At 49.3% G+C, this 6,067-nt stretch overlaps 1 protein-coding gene across 2 annotated transcripts in view; it reads right to left on the reverse strand.

Moving 5' to 3' along the window:
- Nucleotides 1–1,803, reverse strand: part of AGPAT1 (1-acylglycerol-3-phosphate O-acyltransferase 1) — a 49,903-nt gene extending 48,100 nt beyond the window's left edge. Inside the window, exons 1-2 of one of the 2 annotated variants that reach the window (XM_056539357.1) lie at nucleotides 1,493–1,800; nucleotides 1,019–1,074 (exon numbers count right to left, since the gene is read on the reverse strand). The gene's annotated coding sequence lies outside the window, so the exon portion shown is untranslated. Of the gene's footprint in view, nucleotides 1–1,018; nucleotides 1,075–1,492 lie in introns of both variants that reach the window. The other variant, XM_056539358.1, reaches the window with a different exon arrangement.
- Nucleotides 1,804–6,067: the final 4,264 nt, after the last annotated feature.

Consider the following 6,067-nt stretch of genomic DNA (forward strand, 5'->3'; position numbering starts at 1 on the left):
AAATCTAGATCTCTGGAGATGGACTTGTAACCTGGAGATTGTTGATATTTTTCCACAATTTTGGTTCTCAAGTCCTCAGACAGTTCTCTTGTCCTCTTTCTGTTGTCCTTGCTTAGTGTGGCACACACAGACACACAATGCAAAGACTATGTGAACTTCTCTCCTTTTTATCTGCTTTCAGGTCTGGTTTTTATATTGCCCTCACCTGTTACTTGCCCCAGGGGAGTTTAAAGGAGCATCACAGGCTTGAAATAATCTTATTGATCCACAATTTTGAAAAGGGTGCCAATAATTTTGTCCAGACCATTTTTGGGAGTTTGGTGACATTATGTCCAATTTGCTTTTTTTCCCCTCCTTTTTTTGGTTTAGTTCCAATACACACAAAGGGAATAACCATGTGTATAGAAAACGTGTGTTACTGCAATCCTTTTCTGTGAGGAATACTTCAAATACTTTCTGTTCTACATGATATCATATTATTGCCCATTGTATAGATCATTGCAGTGTTCCCCATATATCATTGCAGTGTACCCCATATTTCATTGCAGTGTTGCCCATATTTCATTGCAGTGTTGCCCATATTTCATTGCAGTGTTCCCCATATATCATTGCAGTGTTGCCCATATATCATTGCAGTGTTGCCCATATATCATTGCAGTGTTGCCCATATATCATTGCAGTGTTGCCCATATATCATTGCAGTGTTGCCCATATATCATTGCAGTGTTGCCCATATATCATTGCAGTGTTGCCCATATATCATTGCAGTGCTCCCCATATATCATTGCAGTGCTCCCCATATATCATTGCAGTGCTCCCCATATATCATTGCAGTGTTGCCCATATATCATTGCAGTGTTCCCCATATATCATTGCAGTGTTCCCCATATATCATTGCAGTGTTCCCCATATATCATTGCAGTGTTCCCCATATATCATTGCAGTGTTCCCCATATATCATTGCAGTGTTCCCCATATATCATTGCAGTGTTCCCCATTGTATCCCCCCAGCACTGACCTGTACACAGAGGGTCTCTTGCAGGCTCCTGGCTTCCTGTTGTGGTTCAGCAGACCCTGGGATGGAAGCAGAGAGACTTTTGGAGCCCTTGGCACATGTTGCCCATTGCCCCTTTAGCCCTGGCACTATGTGGCACACTATCACACTGTCCCCTTTGCTCTGGACTTCACTTCCTCCCATGCCCCTTCTTCCAATTCCCTCCCCTCCTCTCCCAGTGACAGCTTCCTCCTCTCTGCCATCTCTGACACTTTATGATTTCCCCCCAAAACTTTCTGCACTGCCCCTAAAGCTGCTGAAGTTTCCCCCTACTCTCCTGCCCGGGTACCTACTGTACCAACTCTCCCGGGGGCGCAATCTTCTTCCTGCACCAGGTACCATCACGATTCTCCTTCTGTGCCACCCGCCTCCCCCTCCCGGAGATGCTGATGTAACGGTCCACTCCTATTATAAAAGTAATAAACGGGCAGTACTAACTGTCTACAGAGGGGGTGATGGAAGCCAGTGTGCACCCCGAGAAGGTAATCCTGGGGGTCCGAGTCCAGCAGCCGGTGCGGAGAAAATAGATGGAGGATGAAGAAGAGAAGCGAGAAATCCTGGGGGAGACGGGATGACAGCGGGGATACAATGTATCAATGGCCGCACACTAGAAGGATGACAGGAGGGAGACCGCGGGGACAGGAGGGAAGGGGCAGAGGAGGGAGGGGGTGGGGGGAGGGCACAGCCCGGGGAGATGAACCGGAGAGCGGCCGCTGAGGAAACAGGAAACCGGGGAGCAGGGACAGGAGCCCCGAGCCCACCACTTCTGTCTGCAGATGGAGAGTCACTGATCAGAGGGCGGAGCCACGGCAAGGCATGATGGGCACTGTAGTTCTCAGCCGCCGACTGCTGCAAAGCATTGTGGGTCCTGCATCCCTGATCTCTGCGCTGATCCCTCCGGAGCGTTAACCCCTAGTGCACCACAGCCTCGGAGCATTAACCCTTAGGGCACCACAGCCTCGGAGCATTAACCCCTAGTGCACCACAGACCTACAGCTGCCAATCCTCATTAACCCCTAGTGCACCACAGCCTCGGAGCTTTAACCCCTAGTGCACCACAGCCTTGCAGCATTAACCCCTAGCACACCACAGCCTCTGAGTATTAACCCCCTAGTGCGCCACAGCCTCGGAGCATTAACCCCTAGTGCACCACAGACCTACAGCTGCCGAGCCTCATTAACCCCTAGTGCACCACAGCCTCTCAGCATTAACCCCTAGTGCACCACAGATCCTGAGCATTAACCCCCTAGTGCACCACAGATCCTGAGCATTAACCCCTAATGCACCACAGACCTACTGCTGCTGACCCTCATTAACCCTTAGGGCACCACAGGTCCTGAGCATTAACCCCTAGTGCACTACAGATCCTGAGCATTAACCCCTAGTGCACCACAGACCTACAGCTGCCGAGACTCATTAACCTTGTAGTGCACCACAGCCTCGGAGCATTAACCCTTGCTGCACCACAGATCCTGAGCATTAACCCCTGATGCACCACAGATCCTGAGCATTAACCCCTCCTGTACCACAAATCCTGATCATTGACCTCTCTTGCACCAGAGATCCCTGCAGCTGCTGATCCTCAGAGAAATAACCCCTTCTGTACCCCAGACCTACAGCTGCTCAGGCTCAAAGCATTAACTTCTACAGCACCACAGATTCCTGGAAATGCCCAGAATTAACCCTTACTGTGTCCCAGACCTACAGCTGCTGAGCCTCAGAGAATTAACCCTTACTGTGTCCCAGACCTACAGCTGCTGAGCCTCAGAGAATTAACCCTTACTGTGTCCCAGACCTACAGCTGCTGAGCCTCAGAGAATTAACCCTTACTGTGTCCCAGACCTACAGCTGCTGAGCCTCATAGAATTAACCCTTACTGTGTCCCAGACCTACAGCTGCTGAGCCTCAGAGAATTAACCCTTACTGTGTCCCAGACCTACAGCTGCTGAGCCTCAGAGAATTAACCCTTACTGTGTCCCAGACCTACAGCTGCTGAGCCTCAGAGAATTAACCCTTACTGTGTCCCAGACCTACAGCTGCTGAGCCTCAGAGAATTAACCCTTACTGTGTCCCAGACCTACAGCTGCTGAGCCTCAGAGAATTAACCCTTACTGTGTCCCAGACCTACAGCTGCTGAGCCTCAGAGAATTAACCCTTACTGTGTCCCAGACCTACAGCTGCTGAGCCTCAGAGAATTAACCCTTACTGTGTCCCAGACCTACAGCTGCTGAGCCTCAGAGAATTAACCCTTACTGTGTCCCAGACCTACAGCTGCTGTGCCTCAGATCATTAACCCTTACTGCAGCCGAAATCTCAGGTATTGACCCCTTCTACACCACAGACCCCTGAAGGTTCTCAGAGCATTAATGTCTACTGTCCCCCGGACCTGCTGCTACATATATATTAACCTATAATGTACCATAGATCCCTGGAACTGTCCAGCCTCGAGAATTAACCTTTACTGTACCTCAGACCTGCAGCTGCTGAGCTTCAGAGCATTAACCACTACTGCACCACAGATCCTCAGAGTTGCTTTGCCTCAGGATATTAACTCCTAATGCACCACATATCTCAAAAGCTGCTCAGCCTCAGATCCTTAACCCCTAGTGCACCAAAGGTTCCTGGAGCTGTTGAGCCTCAGCGCATTAACCCCTACTGCACCACAGACCCTGAGCATTAACCCCTACTACTGCTCATTAGACCTGTAGCTGCTTGGTCAAAGAGTATTATCCCTTCCTATACCCCCAGATCACTTTAGGTATGTTCACACAGGAAAAATGGTGGCAAAAAAACCACACCAAAAAATGTGCGGTTATATTGACTTCAGTATGTAAAGTTCGAAAAAAACAGTGCTGACAAAAGAGGTGACGTCACCTTTCAGAGCGATTGGAAGCTCACATTAAAATTAATGGAAGTTTGAAAAAACACCTGAAAATCCACATCAAAATCAGCACCAAATACTAATTCCAGGCCGATTTCCAGGTGGTTCCGCAGGTGTGAACATTACCCTGTAAAGTTGCTCATCCTTAGAGTATTAACCCTTCCTGTACCTCATAGCTGCAGCTGCCCAGTCTCAGCCCATTAACCCTTCATGCAGGCCTGCTTGGAGCCTCCTGCCCAGCATATTAGGGGTTATACTCCCTGCACAGTCCTGGTTTTGTTGCGGTTTCGTCCTCAGGATCATGTTAACCATTTCCCCTCTGGCTCCGATCTTCTCCAATTTTCCACCATACAAGCGAATGCTCCCAGTATGTAGGATAGGGGATTGCAGCTTGTAACAGGAACAGACCTCCACAAAAGTTGTATAATTGATCTCTCAATCAAAGGTCATTTTATTCATCACATGTCCACCCGCTGCCAATAGAAAGTCGTTGTTTGTTTGTGAAGAGTCTCTGCCGTCTCTTAACCCCTTCATGAGTCCTTGATTTCATTATTTGTACTTTGCGTTGGTTTGGTAGCCATAACTTTTTAAAATCTTTTTGCACCTTGAGTCATTTCTGGGTCTGGAGAGATCTTAGGTCTAGGATGCCCCCTGTTAGGGAACAGGATACAAATAAGAAAAAAACAACCTTGGCAGCAGGCGCTCAGGATCCCAAAGGAAGTGGTCACGCTCAGGTCATAAAATGGCAAAGTGCAGCAACTTTATTTGATGTACAGCAATAAAACATTGACGCATTTCGGGGTGAAACTACCCCTTCATCAGATTGACTGTAGTACAATAGTCAATCTGATGAAGGGGTAGTTTCACCCCGAAATGCGTCACTGTTTTATTGCTGTACATCAAATAAAGTTGCTGCACTTTGCCACTTTATGACCTTAGTGTGACCACTTCCTTTGGGATCCTGAGCGCCTGCTGCCGAGGTTGTTTTTTTCTTATTTGTATCCAGTTTATCTACAGGACACCATCCGGCTGCACCTGGGACCTTTGGGCTGCACAGATCCACACCATCTTTAATAACCCCATACGGGGGGATATGCATATTTCCTATATGCTCAAGGTGAGCAGCTAATTTATAGAGCCTGCATCCCCTTCCCGCAAGGGAAAATCCCCCCCTCCCTCTATCCAGGGTAACGCACGAGGCGCCGCCTTCCGGTATGGGTTAGTTTTCATTTCAGCCGCCAAATCCTATAGGGCCGGGATCAGTAACTCCAAAGATGTCTTCCAGCAATAGGAATAACGTGCCTGTTCCTATAACCTGAGCGGCCATGTATGTGGTGGAGACAGGTATTTAAGTCACAGTAACATTTTGGAATTAGTTTAAATGCAATGTAATTTTATTTGGGGTCACCACCACCAGACAAAGCGGGGCATATGCCAAGGCCTATAGGGTGACCATGCTCTATGGTTGTCAAGATGGGGGTAGGGTCATCAAGAGGTACACTGTGTCTGTTGCCCATGGGCCCACATACCACTGGGATCCCAGGACTGATCATGTGACCAGAAGATCACAGACCCCCATACAGCTACTATTCTGGGGGTCCATAAAGATTCCAGACCCTAAAAATAGATGTGTTTACTGCAATTGAGAAAAACGCCTATGGACACTAAATGTTAGATGTGTCCTGTACATACTTTTCTCCTAACCCCTTAAAGGGGTAGTCCAGTGGTGAAAAACGTATCCCCTATCCTAAGGATAGGGGATAAGTTTGAGATCGCGGGGGGTCCGACCGCTGGGGCCCCCTGCGATCTCTCTGTACAGGGCCCCGGCTCGCTGGCCAGATAGCGGGTGTCGACCCCCGCACGAAGCGGCGGCCGACACGCCCCCTCAATACAACTCTATGGCAGAGCCGGAGATTGCCAAAGGCAGCGCTTCGGTTCTGCCATAGAGTTGTATTGAGGGGGCGTGTCGGACGCCGCTTCGTGCGGAGGTCGACACGCCCCCTCCCTGCGGGCTGTCGGGGCTCCGTACAGGAGATCGCAGGGGGCCCCAGCGGTCGGACCCCCCGCGATCTCAAACTTATCCCCTATCCTTAGGATAGGGGATAAGTTGTTCACCACTGGGTCACCACTGG

The sequence above is a fragment of the Hyla sarda genome, chromosome 9 (assembly GCF_029499605.1).
Source record: "Hyla sarda isolate aHylSar1 chromosome 9, aHylSar1.hap1, whole genome shotgun sequence".
NCBI lineage: Eukaryota > Metazoa > Chordata > Amphibia > Anura > Hylidae > Hyla > Hyla sarda.